At 45.9% G+C, this 16748-nt stretch overlaps 1 protein-coding gene across 1 annotated transcript in view; it reads right to left on the reverse strand.

The window, feature by feature from the left end:
- Window positions 1–1674, reverse strand: part of NCF4 (neutrophil cytosolic factor 4) — a 43648-nt gene extending 41974 nt beyond the window's left edge. Inside the window, exon 1 of the mRNA XM_089681949.1 lies at window positions 1596–1674. The gene's annotated coding sequence lies outside the window, so the exon portion shown is untranslated. The remainder of the gene's footprint in view (window positions 1–1595) is intronic.
- Between the last annotated feature and the right edge of the window lie 15074 nt (window positions 1675–16748).

A 16748-nucleotide genomic window follows, 5' to 3' on the forward strand; every position in this document is an offset into this window, starting at 1 on the left:
TGTCACATGCAGATTTATTCCACGCAGGAATTTGTAACTCATTAGGCGCACATAAAAACTGATGTTTCTGCAAGTGAAATCTGCGCATCATTTTCCATCAGGTTTTCTGCACGTATGGTGTGAACAAGGCCTCTGTCTCGGAGACAGCTGTCATTGAGATGAGGATGGCTCCTATCCCCCTATAGGTCGATGAGACTGCTTATATCAATAAAGGACCAAAAAAAATCTCAGGAGGGAGTTGGTCCAGGTTGACTTTAGAGGAAAAGTAAAGATTTGCATATCATTTTAGTGATGTCTATATCTGAATCTACTGACATTTCCAATAAGCAGCTTTTATAAAAAGGTATGAGCTCTTGTGCATTTTGCATTTTTTTGGAATGTGCAAAATGGGAATTGCTGAGTTTTTAAGCAGTAATCAAACAGTAATAAAAATTGGATCTGAACAGCACTTAAGACAAAAGGGCGCAGCAAAAAAAAAAAAAAACAATATATGAAAAGCCCCTGTGTGACATTAATAATAATCATTATTAATAATTAATAAAAGTGCTGTTTAGTCACTAAATAGTTAATGGAAATAACTTCAAAAATCAGCTACAACAAGAAAATCAAATAAAATGAGTTTACGAGTAAAGAAATGACATTCTCTGTTGAAGAGAAGAGAGGAGCTTTCTTAAAACTTCAATACAAGAACACAGTGCACCAGCATAGCCTAACAATTTGTCTTTATTGTGTAGAAAAAAAAGTAAAGCACTCATAAATAAAATCACTGCTTATCTGAGGGGGTGACTGGTAACCAGGAACCGCCACAAAACCACTAGTGTGGGCAGTGGATCTGCTGTGTGGGACGTACACGCTGGAGCGCAAGTACCTCTCCATAGACAGATAAAGTTGGAGTCTGTTTCTCTGTTCTTAAGCATGAATTAAAAAAAAATTAAAAATTTCATTAAAAAAAAGTAGGAGTCTGTGAAAAGGATATCTATTCACAAGTGCCTTACACGGGTCGAATTCCGAAAAGAATTTTCTTTCGAAAATCTTTTCTAAGAATTTTCGTTAGAATTTCACACCATTAGTGGGTCACAGAAATGGCCAATTTTCATGTGACTATCGAATCTGAGTGATCGGGCATGTTGAAATTATTTGAAAGACGAACTAATTTCAAATCAATGATGGAAGAATCGTGCAAGAAATATAAAGCTGTGACCTGGAAAGAAAAGAAAATTCTTGGTCACGAAAATTCTTTTCTGTAGTAACATGAGAAATTGAAGGCTTAGTTGGTTGAATTTCTACATCAATGGTGGCACCATCGGATTACAAAATGCACAAAATTTCTGATTTTCTAAAGAAAATGCGTTTGGAATTCGATCCATGTATGGCCTGCATTACGCATTATAACCAACAAATGTTAAATGAATACATCAGGTGCTAGCAGAATACTATCACCAGGAGACAAACCAGTCTATTCTTCCTCTTGCAATCCCCATAGCTAACAGTGCACCATAGTGCTAATAAAGCATAAAACAAATATTTATAGCTTCAACGTGCAAAAAAATTATGCACTGACTAACAATGAAAGAAACTGATAGAAACAGTCTTACCTTCGCCACTCACAAGCTGCTTCTCTGAACAAAGTTTTGTGCTGCTTGTGTCAGAATAAGGAAGTATACAACGTAAATAGCAAAGAGCTCAAGTAGTGAAATAGGAAGTGAAGACAGATTTAAACCTCCCACTCAAGTCTTTTGTCAAAAATCCCCCACCTACCAGCAAAAATGTTATTGGGACTATAGATTCCAAGAACAGAAAATGACAGTTACCTCATTTAGGAAGCACTTAGATGTCATAACATTCATTTTTATAAATAGTACCAAACAATGTCTAGAAGTTGTATTCAGCTAAACAGCAAGCTTCAAAACAGAAACCACTTTAGCCTGAGCTATGGTTGGCCATATACTGATCGAATCTAAGCTGGTCCCTGATAAACAGGCCAAAATTCACTCACTGGGTGCCCCTGTCTGCCATCTCCCTCCCGACATTTGTCAATGAAATAGGAAAAGAATAGGTGGAATTAATAGGGCCCCCCTTTTTTTATGGGACAGTGGCAGGGGATATAAGGTTATAAATACAGTGGGGGAACATTCTAGAAGGTCAGTAGGGTTTTTAGCCCCCCCCCCATTAGTGAGAGGAGGAGAAAAACCCGTTAAAGTTTCAAGTCCCCCCATGGTATTCTAACATAATGGGGAAGCTTCTAGAAAATAGGAGTTTTTAGTCCCCAACTACACCTGGACAGTTTTAAGCTCCCCCCCCAGGGTATATTATATAATGGGGAAGATTCTAGAAATTGGGAGTTTTTAGCCCCCCACTACACCTGGACATTCCTGGTAGAAAAAGTGACCAATAGAGAGAAGAATTGGAGAGAGGAGAGGGCTATAAAAGGGGGTTCTGTTAACGGAAAAAACAGAAACCTGGGAGGCATCTCTGTGGTGCTCCCCTCCCACCCGCCTATTTTATTTGTGGCCAATATTATTGGTAAGTATCATATTAAATGATGGTAGAATAAGTAAGTATGTCAACTGCAAAAAGATGAATGGTTGATGAGTATGGTTGATAAGTGTTGTGTTAATAGGTATAGCTTGAGTCATAGTGATTAAGCTGGGGGTTTAAGTAAGAATAATTTAAGCAAAAATTTTTTACAATTATTAGTAAGCTAATATGAAAAAATAAAGTGTTATTATGAAGAATGATATTTAAACCAATAATAAAACGGCCGTGGGCAAGTTAGCACCAAACAATAAGAGTTGTGATCTTTTATTGTGTATAGAATAAAGAATACTGCCTACAGTCCCATAAACAGGCCAACATTCACTCACTGGGTGGCCCTGTCTGCCCCCTCCCTCCCGACATTTGTCAATGAAATATCTAAGGATTCTGTGTGGAATTGTCAGTCAAACAGTAGCTGCATCCAGTGAGATGCAAACACTGTTCAGGTGCAAGGCCAGTTGTCATAATACAATATTTGCAGCAGGAGATTCATCCATCTGTGCTGTATAGCATGGAAGGAGAAATCTACTGTATATGTGTTCGGCCAACATAAAGCAAGACAATTTAAGCACCTCCCGCCCGCCATATAAGAAAATTACAGGCGCAAGGAGGTTCTCTCGTTCTGGGAGGATGTTATATAACGTCGTCCCATTCTAACCACGTGTGCGAGCTCACAGGGGCATGCAGCGTGGCAATCGGTGGTGCGCTGTGTCCTGGGACACAGCAGATCAGCAGCAAGAGTGGATGACTTTGGCTCTGTCATGTGATCAGCTATGTCCAATCACAGCTGATCACATGTAAATAAGGAAATGCAGGTTTTCGGCATTTCTCTCCTCACGATCTGTCACTCTGACAGCTCATGAGGAGAAGAGAGACGGTAATCAGCATTCCTCAGAGGGGACATCTACACTGATCATCAGGGCACTGATCATCAGTGCCCTGATGATCAGTGTAGCACCATCAGTGCCACCTGTCAGTGTCCATCAATGCCACATATCAGTACAAAAGGGATAACAGGCACATGGTGTAGCAGTCCATGTATGTATTGATGAGTTCCAAGTGGGCAGGGGTGATGGTAGTCCAGTAAGCACTCAGGGCCAGCTGCGTAGGAGCGAATCATAACTCTGCAGAAGGGAAACAAAGAAACACAGCACCTCTATGTGTGTACTGTGAAGGTATTTAATAGAAAGATAAGTAGTAATTCGCATCTTGGAATATAAAAACAGGCTCATGGGTAAGAGGGTGAGACGACTGTAGCCAGATGCTGTTGTGTGTCTGATCCAGAGAGGAGATCGATTGAGTCCGTCAGCAGGTGGTGCCTGCCTGATGAAAGAGAGCACCTGGACTCATCTCGTCCTGCACAGGCTCAGAAATGCATTGCATTTTGATGACGTCAGACGCCACATGTGCTGATCCCGGACATCTTAGAGACTCTGCCAGGCTCCACCATCCATGCTGTATATGCACGGCACCATCTGCTGGCAGACACCTTGGAGATTCCACCAGGTTTACCATCCATGTTGCACATGCACAGCACCACCTGCTGATGGTCTCAATCGATCTCCTCTCTGGATCAGACACACAACGACATCTGGCTACAGACGTCTCACCCTCTTACCTATGAGCCTGTTTTTATATTTTAAGATGTGAGTTACTAATTATCTATTAAATACCTTTACAGTACACACTTAGAGGCACTGTGTTTCTTTGTTTCAATGCCCATCAGTGCCAACTACCAGTGCCTCCGCATCAGTGCCCATCAGTGCTGCCTATCAGTGCCCATCAGTGCAGCCTATCAGTGCCCATCAGTGCAGCCTATCAGTGCCCATCAGTGCAGCCTCATTAGCGCACATCAGTGAAGGAGAAAAATTACTCAATTACAAAATTTTATAACAGAAACTAAGAAATAAACTTATTTTTTCCAAATTTTCAGTTGTTTTTGGTTTGTTTAGCAAAAAATAAAAAACCCAGAGGTGATTAAATACCACCAAAAGAAAGCTCTATCTGTCTCAAAATTATAAAAATTTCATATGGGTACAGTGTTGCATGACCACACAATTGTCATTCAAAGTGCGACAATGCAGAAAGCTGAAAATTGGCCTGGGCAGGAAGGGGGTGAAAGTGTCCAGTAGGCAAGTGGTTAAAATAAGATGCGAAGTAATTTTGCTCAACCATGCCTGAATAGTAATATAGGTTTATGTAGCCAGGAACTTTAGTATAGAAGTACAGGAGAAGGCAAGAAATGTGTATTTCTGCCAACATCCGTGTAACAGGTTTAAAATGTTTAATGTCACTATAATGGGAAATTCAAACCGAATTTATGATGATAAAATTCTTAAGCGTATGTGAAACCTACATGTTAAAATGCTTAGCAGATCCTAATAAATAGGCAGATTAAATTAAATGTAAATCTTGACTTTGTAAAAGTCAAGCATGGCCTTGCTTTTCTTGCCACCCTATAGGTCATTGAGACTGGCCAACAATATGAATGAGCTCCAGGTCTGGTCTGAACAAAGGTTTGAACCGATCCTTGCTTGTTCAAGTGTTAGTTGGATCGGTGGACTTTCAGCCCCTTTGGCCAAACTTCATAAACAGTAGGTGTTTTTTCTCCACGTATTAATAATTGTGATAATTTCCTTCTTCCACTGTCAAAGTTGTGAAGGAAGTGGTGGGTGCCAGTACTCATCATATTCTTAGCAACTAGTGATGTCATCCAGCCCTATTTGTTTACTTGTGGCGAATCCTTAACCATGTAAACAAAGTGGCCATGGATGAAAAGCTAGACTCCTGGTAATTAACCGCTTGCCCGCCACCTTACAGCAGAAATACTGCTACAGGTCGGCAGGGCTGCACAACATTATGTATATATATATACGTCATTTGCATCCCCGGGCAGGGAGCGCGTGTGCACGCTGTCCTATCTGCGCCAACATTGGTGGCTAGGCATGTCAATCACTGGGTCCCGACCGGAGATTCCCCACCGGCACCTGGTGATCACAGCTGACAGGGGAGAGACCTGTGTGTAAACAACACAGGTCTCTCTCCTGCCAGCAAGGACATGCTGTTTTGTTTTTCTCTGCACAGAATGTCTCCAATAAAGGCTGTAAAAGCAATAATTTCTCCTTCTCTCTGGTTGCATTCTTGGCAGGGAAGTGGTTAATTAGAGGCTGAGTAGCAGCCTGGTGGAATAGTCAGAGGGGGTCACATTTCAGTAAGAGCTTAGAGGCTCTGCAGACCAGCTCTCAGGAACTTCCCTTGGATCTAGAGTCTTGGAGAAGTCTCTAGAAATCAGTGGGTTGGATTGAGGAGTGGCTGGTCTGTACTCTCAAGTGATCCATTACAATCCCAAAGCAGGAGGCTTGGCATGGGGTCAGGACAGCCCTTAAAAGTGACCGCGCTTGCTCAGCAGCAGGGGAGTTTGGGGGGAAGATGGAGTGAGCAGGAGGGTGTGTGAAGCCTGGGGGGGAGGGGTCCAGGAGAAAGGCCTACCTACAGGCAGGGTAGCTGGAAGGGAGGATCTCTCAGCCTCACTGTCCCCTGAGAGAGGACAGCCTGGGAACCAGGGAAGCAGCCAGCCCAGCTCTGAAGGCAGCCACCATAAGCTTTCAGGGGAGACTAAGTGGGTAACCCCACACCCCCTGGGCCAGATAAGGGGAAAGGGCATTCGGGTGGGAAACCTAACTAGCCCCCATCTGGGACTGCTTTGAATTAAGATGGCAGCTGGGACTTTTTGGCCAGGGATTCTCTCAGGCAACTGTGTGAAGAGGATATTTCATCTTGGGTCTGAAGAGGTACACAGGGATAGGCTGGCTATCTCTCCAAGAAGAGAAAACCCTTTCTGACTACTTGTACATAGTTCCAGGAAGTTGTCATTAGTTTTACAGTTCCTTGGGCGACCAATGTGCCCCCATCCCCATCCCAGGTATTATCCCCATAATAAAAATTTAAAAAAAACAAGTTCAAGGACTGTTTACTGTCTTTGAAGTACAAGTCTGAAAGGAAATGTGTGTTGCCTGGCTGTGCAGGACTATAGGGGGACCCAAATCTCTAGCAACTCTTAAGGGCATAGTGATCAGGGGCGAACTGACCATTTGGAAACTCATGCACTGCCCGAGGGCTCGGGGCCAGTAAGGGGCCCCATGAGATGCCCCTGGTACCTTTTTTCATAGGCTTTTTTAAGTTTGGGCAAGGACACAGGGGCCCCATGATCCCCTATTGCCCGGGGGCCCCATGAGTGGTCAGTCTGCCAGTGATAGTGATACATGTGGGGACTCGTAATTCTGGGATCTCTTATAGTAACCTGCATGGTCGTTGCCCCTAGCAACCAGCAACCAACGAGCCAGGAAAAGTGTTTGCAGCAGTGGAGTTGTCACGGAGCTTGGAGAGAAAATTGGAGTGTACTGTACTGTGATTTCTGCTGTGATTTAAAGGACTGTCACTGATGTTATCATCCAAAATCAGTTAGTTAAGAAATGAAACGCACATGTCTAGCAGCTAGTGTAAGTAGCTCATTTTGACTTAGTAACAGCAATTTCTAATCCTCTGTACAGCAGCAGTGAGTAAGCTAGTGGCAGCACTGAGGGTTGGGTTTTCTGCAGTGCACATTAGCTGGCAGAAAACATACTGACAGGAGGAGAGAGCAGAGTAAACAGAAGCATGACTGAACAGCTTTCAGTTGCTGCAGAGAGAGCACTATAGGGGATGGGTTCCAGTAATTGGCCCCCGCCGTGCCGATCACCCTCCCTGCCCACATCTGATTCAGCCAGCTGCCTGGGCCCTCCTGCTAGCCAAGAGGTCTGGTGGTACTCCCTTATCCACGGCCCTGAGCACAGATATCAAATTGGGAGCAGCAGCTGTGTCTGTGCAGCAGCTGCAACCCAATTGAGATGAATGGGACTTCCTGCAGTTGCAGGGAACATCTGTGCATTCCATGTGGACATGGTCCTCACACTAGCGTATGCTTAACCGCTTCCTGCCCACCCTATAGCAAAAGCATTGCTACAGGGCGGCACGGGTGCGCAAAATCACATGTATATATATATATATATATATATATATATATATATATATATATATATATATACACACACGTGATATACCTGATTTTGTATTTCTAGTCCCGGACGGTGATTACTCGCCGGTGCCCGGTGATTGCCGAGCATCTCCAATGAGGGGTAAGAACTGTTAGTAAACAAAACAGTTCTCTCCCGTCAGCTCCAGCACACTGCTTTGCATGGCTGTGCATAGCACAGCCATGCAAAGCAGTGTGCTTACAGTAAAGCACACAGAGATAGCCCTATAGTAAAACAGCAAACTGTTAACCCTTTGATTGCCCCACATATTAACCCCTTCCTCCACAGTGCCGTTAGTACAGTGTCAGTGCTTTTTTATTAGGACACTGGACGTAAAGAGGATGTAAATTTAATTTGGGTGCAGCGTTGCATGACCGCGCAATTGTCAGTAAATGTAATGCAGCGCCGTAACGCTAACAATGGCCTGGTCAGGAAGGGGGGTATATACTCTGGAGGGCAAGTGGTTAAAATGATTGTAATTTTTTTTTTAAACAACAAACAGATTTATTTTATAGAGAAATTGCAAAGAGTGGTCCAGTCCCCCACCAACACTCCTGACTCCTCCTCTCTGGTGAGTGCCCCCATGAAAAGCCCCTATCTGTGGGGGCACTCATGCAGGCTTGCTCCCAAGCCCCACTGCTTGCGTCTATAGACACAGACAGTGGGACTTGGCCCCACTCCCGCTCCCTCATCACTGGCTTTGACAGCAGTGGGAGCTGCTACTTTTTGAGGCAAAATCTGGGTTTTGATAAGCCGTTTGCTGCACACAAAATACATTTTTATCCTTTGAGGCTATTGAGGAATATATTTAAATGAAAAATGTTGTGCCCAGATTTTAGCTTTAATGCTATGTATATCCAAGATCTTGTTGGAGTGTAGGCAAAACAGCTTCATTATATGTATTTAAAAGGTATATTTACTTGCAAATGGCAAGCTATTTTTCAGGAATGCGTTTGAGTCTGACAATTGAGATCCAGACAAATTGCTTAGCAAACATTCTGACAGTCATGAACTTTTAAACTGGATTTGTATAAATATCATCTGCACGTTCTTTTGATATCAAACAGCATAACTCAGCAATCATAATAATCAAAATATGGCATAGACATAAAGCTGACTTTAATTAACACATACAGTAATGCAAAGCAAAATAGGTACTACAATTCTCTTGCTGACGTGCTGCAATTTCCAATTGAATGATGAAAACCAGTTGATCAGTGAAAATATCTTGCACACGTCAGCTCTCAAGTAGAAAGAAGAGCTCATATCTAGGTTGTCAGGAAGCTTTGGATAATTACTTTTTTATTTCCCCAGTTGGAGGAACCTGAAGTTCCCACATTAAAGCAGAATTTCACCCTAAAAGGGAAGTTCCACTTTAACACCTCCTTCCCTCCTCCTCACCCACTTTTGGAGAGGGAATGAGTACTTACTTTTAGCAGGTACCTGCTTTCAGTTCCTCTCCAACCTCCTAGGCCAGCAATGGGCAAACTACGGCCCGCGGGCCGTATACGGCCCGGCGGACCTTTTAATCCGGCCCGCGGAGCTAGGCTCCCGCAAGGCCAGTGGTCGGCAAGCCGCGGCTCTTTACAAATTTAGATGCGGCTCTCCTGTGTGCCGGGCGCCCGCTCCCCTCCCTCCTCTCCCCTCCTCTCCTCTCGGATGGCCGCCCCCCCTCTCGGATGGCCGCCCCCCTCCCTCCTCTCGGACGTCAGGACTCTGCAGCTGTCAGGATGTAGGCGGGGCAGCCAGGATGTAGGCGGGGCAGCGTGACGAACTCCTCTCACAGTCCTCCCTGAAGACCAGAACGGCGCGGGAATACGAGAGGAACGCGCGGACCAAAGGTAAGTGAATTGACACAGGGGGGGGACTTACTATATGGGGGACTTACTATATGGGGGATGAATTACTATAGGGGGGACTTACTATATGGGGAATTAATTACTATATGGAGGACTTACTATATGGGGAATGAATTACTATATGGGGGACTTACTATATGGGGAATGAATTACTATATGGGGGACTTACTATATGGGGAATTAATTACTATATGGAGGACTTACTATATGGGGAATGAATTACTATATGGGGGACTTACTATATGGGGAATGAATTACTATATGGAGGACTTACTATATGGGGAATGAATTACTATATGGAGGACTTACTATATGGGGGATGAATTACTATATGGGGGACTTACTATATGGGGAATTAATTACTATATGGAGGACTTACTATATGGGGAATGAATTACTATATGGGGGACTTACTATATGGGGAATGAATTACTATATGGAGGACTTACTATATGGGGAATGAATTACTATATGGGGGACTTACTATATGGGGAATGAATTACTATATGGAGGACTTACTATATGGGGAATGAATTACTATATGGAGGACTTACTATATGGGGGATGAATTACTATATGGGGGATGAATTAATATGGGGGATGAATTAATATGGGGGATGAATTACTATGTGGGGGATGAATTACTATGTGGGGGATGAATTACTATGGGGGATGAATTACTATATGGGGGATGAATTACTATGGGGGATGAATTACTATAGGGGGGATGAATTACTATGGGGGACGAATTACTATATGGGGGACGAATTACTATATGGGGGACAAATTACTATATGGGGGATGAATTACTATGGGGGATGAATTACTATATGGGGGATGAATTACTATATGGGGGATTAATTACTATGGGGGATTAATTACTATGCTTACTATGGGGGAATATTACTATACTTACTATGGATGACACATACACATCATTCATCTACTCTTGGTCCGGCCCCCGGGTCCAATATATGAACCCATTGCGGCCCTCAAGTCAAAAAGTTTGCCCACCCCTGTCCTAGGCAGACCCAGTGGAAGTTCTCCTTCCGTCCTTTCCTGCCCACAACCTTCTGGGACACGTCACAGGTCTTAGAAGGCTGCGGGACCATTCACATAGAGCAGTGCAGCTCACACATTCACAATAGTAAGCCATCTGTGAAGCTGCAAGGAGTCACAACTGGCTTCCCTTAGCAAATATACTGGTGCAGGGACCAGAAGACCTGTGAAGAACTGTGTTGGGTGGGGACAGTGACTTTTAATTTATTTTTTGAATACTGAAGTTCCTCTTTAACTATTATTGAGGTTCAGCCAACTGCATTTGTAACAGGTGTGATTGCATATACCTGTATCAAGTATCACAGTTCAAGCTAAGTAAACATCTGTAGCACTACCCCTTTAGGAGCCACTTGTATCTTGCCCAGGCTTTCCTCTAGATCAGGCATCACTAAATGGCAGACCAGGTCTGGATGTGGACCGAGTCACTGTCCCATCCAGACCCATGCGGTCCCGCCATTTAGAAGCCTTTTCTTCCCCCAGCTGTCTCGTGGTCATCTTCACAGAGCTGACAGAGGGAGGCAGGACAGTTCTGGATGGAGGACAGGAGCAGCCTGAGGTTAACAAGCATGTGATTGGTTGTTAGGATGAAGGGCAGTCCTAGCAATCAATCACTATCTGTCACTCACTGTCACTGTAAGGTAGGACAGTGGGGGGGGGGGGGCAAAGTTAAAGGGGATAAGGACATTAGTGTGAAGGGGGGCTGATGTGAAAAGGAGGCGAGGACTGAATGTGGGGGGGGGGGCTGAAGACTTAATGTGGGGGGGGCTTAGAACAGTAATATTGGGGGGAGGGCTGAGAACAGTAATGTGAGGGACTGAGGACAGTAGTGTGTGTGTGTGTGTGTGGGAGGGGGTTGAGGACATTAAAATTAAAGTGGAGGAGCTGAGGCCTGAAATGTGAAGGGCTAGAGACTGTGATATGGGGGGACTGAGAGCATTAAAATGGGGGGAGGGCACTGAGGACAGTAATTTGGGGGCTAAGGACTGTGGTGTGTGAAGGCTGAGGACATTAAAGTGGGGGGCTAAGAACTGTAATGTGGATTGGTTGAGGACGGTAACATGGAGGGGGGGTGGGGGGCAGAGGACAGTAACGCCTACATGCGATTCGGACCTCTGATGCATGAACATTTTACTACCTGGACCTCTGTGAATTTTAATTCAATACCCCTGCTCTAGATCTTCTCCCACAGCCAAGCGCACAGAATTTCCTATAGCCAGGTGCACACCTTCCGTTTGTTACTCCAATGATCAGTCTAGGGGTTGTAGTATTTGTTGTTTTTATTTTTGTTTTACAACTGAGATAGGAAAGGGATATATAGTGGAATACTCCAAACTGAACTATTCACAATGGCGGACATCTTAAGCAGATATGTGGGTTTCCTTAGCAGAACTATGTAGCAGACTGCACAAAGAATGGGATCCTCTGCACACTGGACCAATGGCAACGGCACAGCAAGCAGGAGGAGAAAGTAGGTGCTGAGCACTTCATCACGAATGAGAAGAGCTCCTCACTTGAGCAGCAGGGACCCCAGGCCGCAGGTGGATGGCTGGTGATCCTGGACAGGAAGGGGGTCAGATAGAAGGCAGCGGGGAGGAGGAGGGGGAGCCGGGCATCAAAGGTGATCAGGGGGCACAGGGCGCAATAAGCATTGTTTACAGCAGTAATCAGGATGTCTCTGGTGTCTCAGCTCTCCCCCCTGCCCCCCTCCTGTAACACTGCCCCCGTCCTGTCCCACTGCCCCCTCTTGAAACTTTGAACCTTTCCTGTGATGCTACCCCCCTCCTGTAACACTGCTCCCCTCCTGTCTTGCTGCCCCCCTCCTTTAACACTGCCTCCTTCTGTCCCACTGCCCCCCTCCTATAACAATATCCCCCTCCTGTCTCTCTGCTCCCCACCTGTGATGCTACCCCCCTCCTGTAACACTGCTCCCCTCCTGTCTCTCTGCCCCCCCTGTTCCACTGCCCCCTATCCTGTGATGCTGCCCCCCTCCTGTCCCACTGCCCCCCCTCCTGTGATGCTGCCCCTTTCTGTAACACTGCCTCCCTCCTGTCCCACTGCCCCCCTTCTCTCCTGTTGCCCCCCTCCTGTAACACTGCCCCGTTCCTGGGACACTGCCCCCTCCTGTAACACTTCCCCCCTACTGTTCTGCTGCCCACCTCCTGTGACGCTGCCCCCCTTCTGTAACACTGCCTCCTTCCTGTCCCACTGCCCCCTCTTGTGATGCTGCCCCCTCCTGTACCACTGCTCCCCCTGTAATGCTGCCCACTTCCTGTGACGCTGCACCCCTCCTGTTCCACTGCCCCCTCCTGCGATGCTGCCCCACTCCTGTCCACTGACCCCCTCTTGTAACGCTACCCCCTTCCTGTGATGCTGTCCCCTTCCTGTCCTGCTGCCCCCCTCCTGTGATGCTGACCCCCTTCTGTAACACTGCCCCCCTCCTGTCTCACTGCCCCCTCCTGTGACGCTGCCCCCCTTCTGTAACACTACCCCCTCCTGTCCCAGTGGCCCCCTCCTGTGATGCTGCCCTCCTCCTGTAACACTGCCCCCATCCTTTGACACTGCCCTCCTCCTGTCCCTCTGCTTACCTCCTGTGGTGCTGCCCCCACCTGTTCCTCTACCCTCTGGTCGTCCAGAGACCAATTAGCCTTAGGCTGCCGGGTTGGCTGGCAGGGGCAGTCCCGCCCCCCATGTGTCTTGTGTTTTCACCCTGGAAGTGCAGAGGCTGCTCAGGGTGCCGGTGGTGACGCCTGTACAACGAGTCCAGGGATGGGGGAGGATCTGTCTGCATGAGGATTCTGGGGATACGGTCCGATGATGTCCACACGACATACCACCTTCCGCCATACACTCTGCACTCCTCTCCTGCACATACTACCTACCACCATACACTCCACACTATACATTCCATATTTAACATTACCCCATGTGCTCACTGAACATACATACCAACACCCAGCATGCAAAGGATCACCACTCCCTTTTTATGGGCTGAGATGGTATTCATATTCATGCTGCTGATCTGCATGGGTCACTCTTGTTCACCCAGAGCCTTCCAAGGTCACCTGTATACAGAGAAGCCAATCACAGCAGCAGCACTGTGAGTCACACAAGATATCCTTACTAAACAATTGTACCTTTTCTGTTAAGCAGAAAAGCTGCTATGTTTAACCTCTTGTTAAGTAGGAGACTATGCTATATTAAACTGAACTATATAGATCCTAGCAACCTAGGAGGGAGCTACACATCTTTCCTTTTAAAGCTGGCTATACACCAGTAGAATGTCTTAGGAATATTTATTTGGAAATTCTAAAAAAATTTGATCTTGCCATCATTGAGTCAACTAATTTTGCTCAGAAGCCCATAAAATGTCATCTAGTGCGCATGGGTGTGCCGGGTATGCCTGGGCACACCTTAATCACACCGTGTGCATACCTCTCAACTGTCCTGGATTGGGCGGGACCATCCCAAGATTTAAATTAATTCCAGGTGTCCCAGCAATCCATGCTGTTTCCCAAAGCCGTTTTGGCATTTGGCTCCACTAATTAGCGGAGTTGCGCTTGTCTCAGGTAGCCACAGAAGAATCAATGCTTGTTTATTCTGGGAAGGGGGCGGGTTGTAAAGGCTGGCACAGGGAATAAAGAGGCTGGGCTGTGACTCACAGTGATTGGGTTTGTATGGGGAGGGGGCAGGTGCTAAGGTTTGGCACGGCTACAAGCCAATCATAGCCCTGCCCCCTACTCACCGTACCATCCTCCTTGGCACAAACAAACAGTGTTTCCTCTGTAGCTGCCTATAACAAGCACAGCTGCAGGGGAGGCACAGAAAGAGGATTAATTTATGTCTGTTCTTCACCCTGGGACTCTTCACAGTACTCGGGGTACTGCAGCTTCTGCTCCCCCTTCTCCTATTGCCTGGTCCTGTGGGCAGGGCTATGAGTAGCTGTAATATAGTTCTACCTACTAGACCAGGGAATAGGTGAAGCGGGAGAACAGTCAGAGCTGAAGTACCCTGAGTAATGTGCACAGTCCTAGGAGAAACAGAATGCAGGTGAGCAGTGCAGAGGTGAGACAGAGGGTCACTTACTACTGCACTCTATGTCACTACTGACCCCTAACCTCTGCCTAACTTAGCACTGACCTTTGAACTCTACATCACTTAGCACTGACCTCTGAACTCTACATCACTTAGCACTGACCTCTGAACTCTCCATCACTTAGCACTGACCTCTGAACTCTCCATCACTTAGCACTGAACTCTACAAAACTTAGCACTGACCTCTGAACTCTACATCACTTAGCACTGACCTCTGAACTCTACATCACTTAGCACGGACCTCTGAACTCTCCATCACTTAGCACTGACCTCTGAACTCTCCATCACTTAGCACTGACCTCTGAACTCTCCATCACTTAGCACTGATCTCTGAACTCTCCATCACTTAGCACTGATCTCTGAACTCTCCATCACTTAGCACTGACCTCTGAACTCTACATCACTTAGCACTGACCTCTGAACTCTACATCACTTAGCACTGGCCCCTGCACTCTGCATCACATAGCACTGACCTCTGAACTCTCCATCACTTAATATTGATCTCTGAACTCTGCCTCACTAAGCACTGACCTGTGAACTCTGCATCACAGCCCTGACCTCTGAACTCTACATCAATTAACCCTGACCTCTGAATTCTTCATCACTTAGTATTGACCACTGAACTCTTCATCACTTAGCACTGACCTCTGAACTCTCCATCATTTAGTACTGACCTCTGGACGTTACCTCACATAGCTCTGACCTTTGAACTCTGTAGTAAGTGGCGCAGAGCTCAGAAGTGACTAAGAGGTCAGTAGTAACTGAAACAGAGTTCCAGGGCAAGTAGTAATTACAGTTGTGGCCAAAATTATTCAACCCCCACTGAAATTGAGTGTTTTGGCCAGTTTGACATTGCTTTTGATCATTCAGTCATCTTGCTTACATTTACATTAAAGAGGCACTTGTAGGTCAGACAAATATAACATAACAGTTATAATGAAATAACCACAAATGTCTTTTCTGTGCTCACAGCATTATCAGTTTTATTCAACCCCCAAGTGACATTCAATCTTAGTACTTAGTACAGCATCCTTTTACAGTTATAACAGCTTTTAAACGTGAAGCATAGCTTGACACAAGTGTCTTGCAGCGATCTACGGGTATCTTCGCCCATTCTTCATGGGCAAAGGCCTCCAGTTCAGTCACATTCTTAGGCTTGCGCACTGCAACTGCTTTCTTTAAGTCCCACCAGAGGTTCTCAATCGGATTTAAGTCTGGTGACTGCGATGGCCACTCCAAAATGTTCCAGCCTTTCCTCTGCAACCATGCTCTAGTGGACTTGGAGGTATGCTTGGGATCATTGTCCTGTTGAAAGGTCCAACGTCTCCCAAGCCTCAGGTGTGTGACGGACTGCATCACGTTTCCATCCAATATCTCCTGGTACTGAAGAGAATTCATGGTACCTTGCACACGCTGAAGCTTCCCTGTACCTGCAGAAGCAAAACAGCCCCAAAGCATGATTGACCCTCCACCATGCTTCACAGTAGGCAAGGTGTTCTTTTCATCATAGGCCTTGTTCTTCCTCCTCCAAACATAGCGTTGATCCATGGGCCCAAACAGTTCTAATTTTGTTTCATCAGTCCACAGAACACTATCCCACAACTTTTGTGGTTTGTCCACATGGCTTTTGGCATACTGCAGTCGACTCTTCTTATTCTTTGGAGACAGCAAGGGGGTACGCCTGGGAGTTCTGGCACGGAGGCCTTCATTACGCAGTGTGCGTCTTATTGTCTGGGCTGAAACTTCTGTACCCACATCTGACAAATCTTTTCTCAGTTCCTCAGCAGTCACACGGGGACTTCTCTCCACTCTACGCTTCAGGTAGCGCACAGCAGTCGAAGTCAGCATCTTCTTTCTGCCACGACCAGGTAGCGTTTCAACAGTGCCCTTTGCCTTGAATTTGCGAATGATGCTTCCTAAGGTGTCTCTTGGTATGTTTAACATCTTTGCAATCTTCTTATAGCCATTGCCCTTCCTGTGAAGAGAAATCACCTCTTCTCTTGTCTTCCTGGACCATTCTCTTGCCTTCACCATGTTTGTAACCACACCAGTAAATGTCTAGAAGGAGCTGAGTATCACAGTCATTTTAAAGCTGCCTAATTGGTGCTTATTATGCTTGATTGCTGCTCGG

Source organism: Staurois parvus, unplaced genomic scaffold (genome assembly GCF_062004578.1).
Source record: "Staurois parvus isolate SC_StPar_1 unplaced genomic scaffold, SC_StPar_1.0 ptg000282l, whole genome shotgun sequence".
Lineage (NCBI taxonomy): Eukaryota > Metazoa > Chordata > Amphibia > Anura > Ranidae > Staurois > Staurois parvus.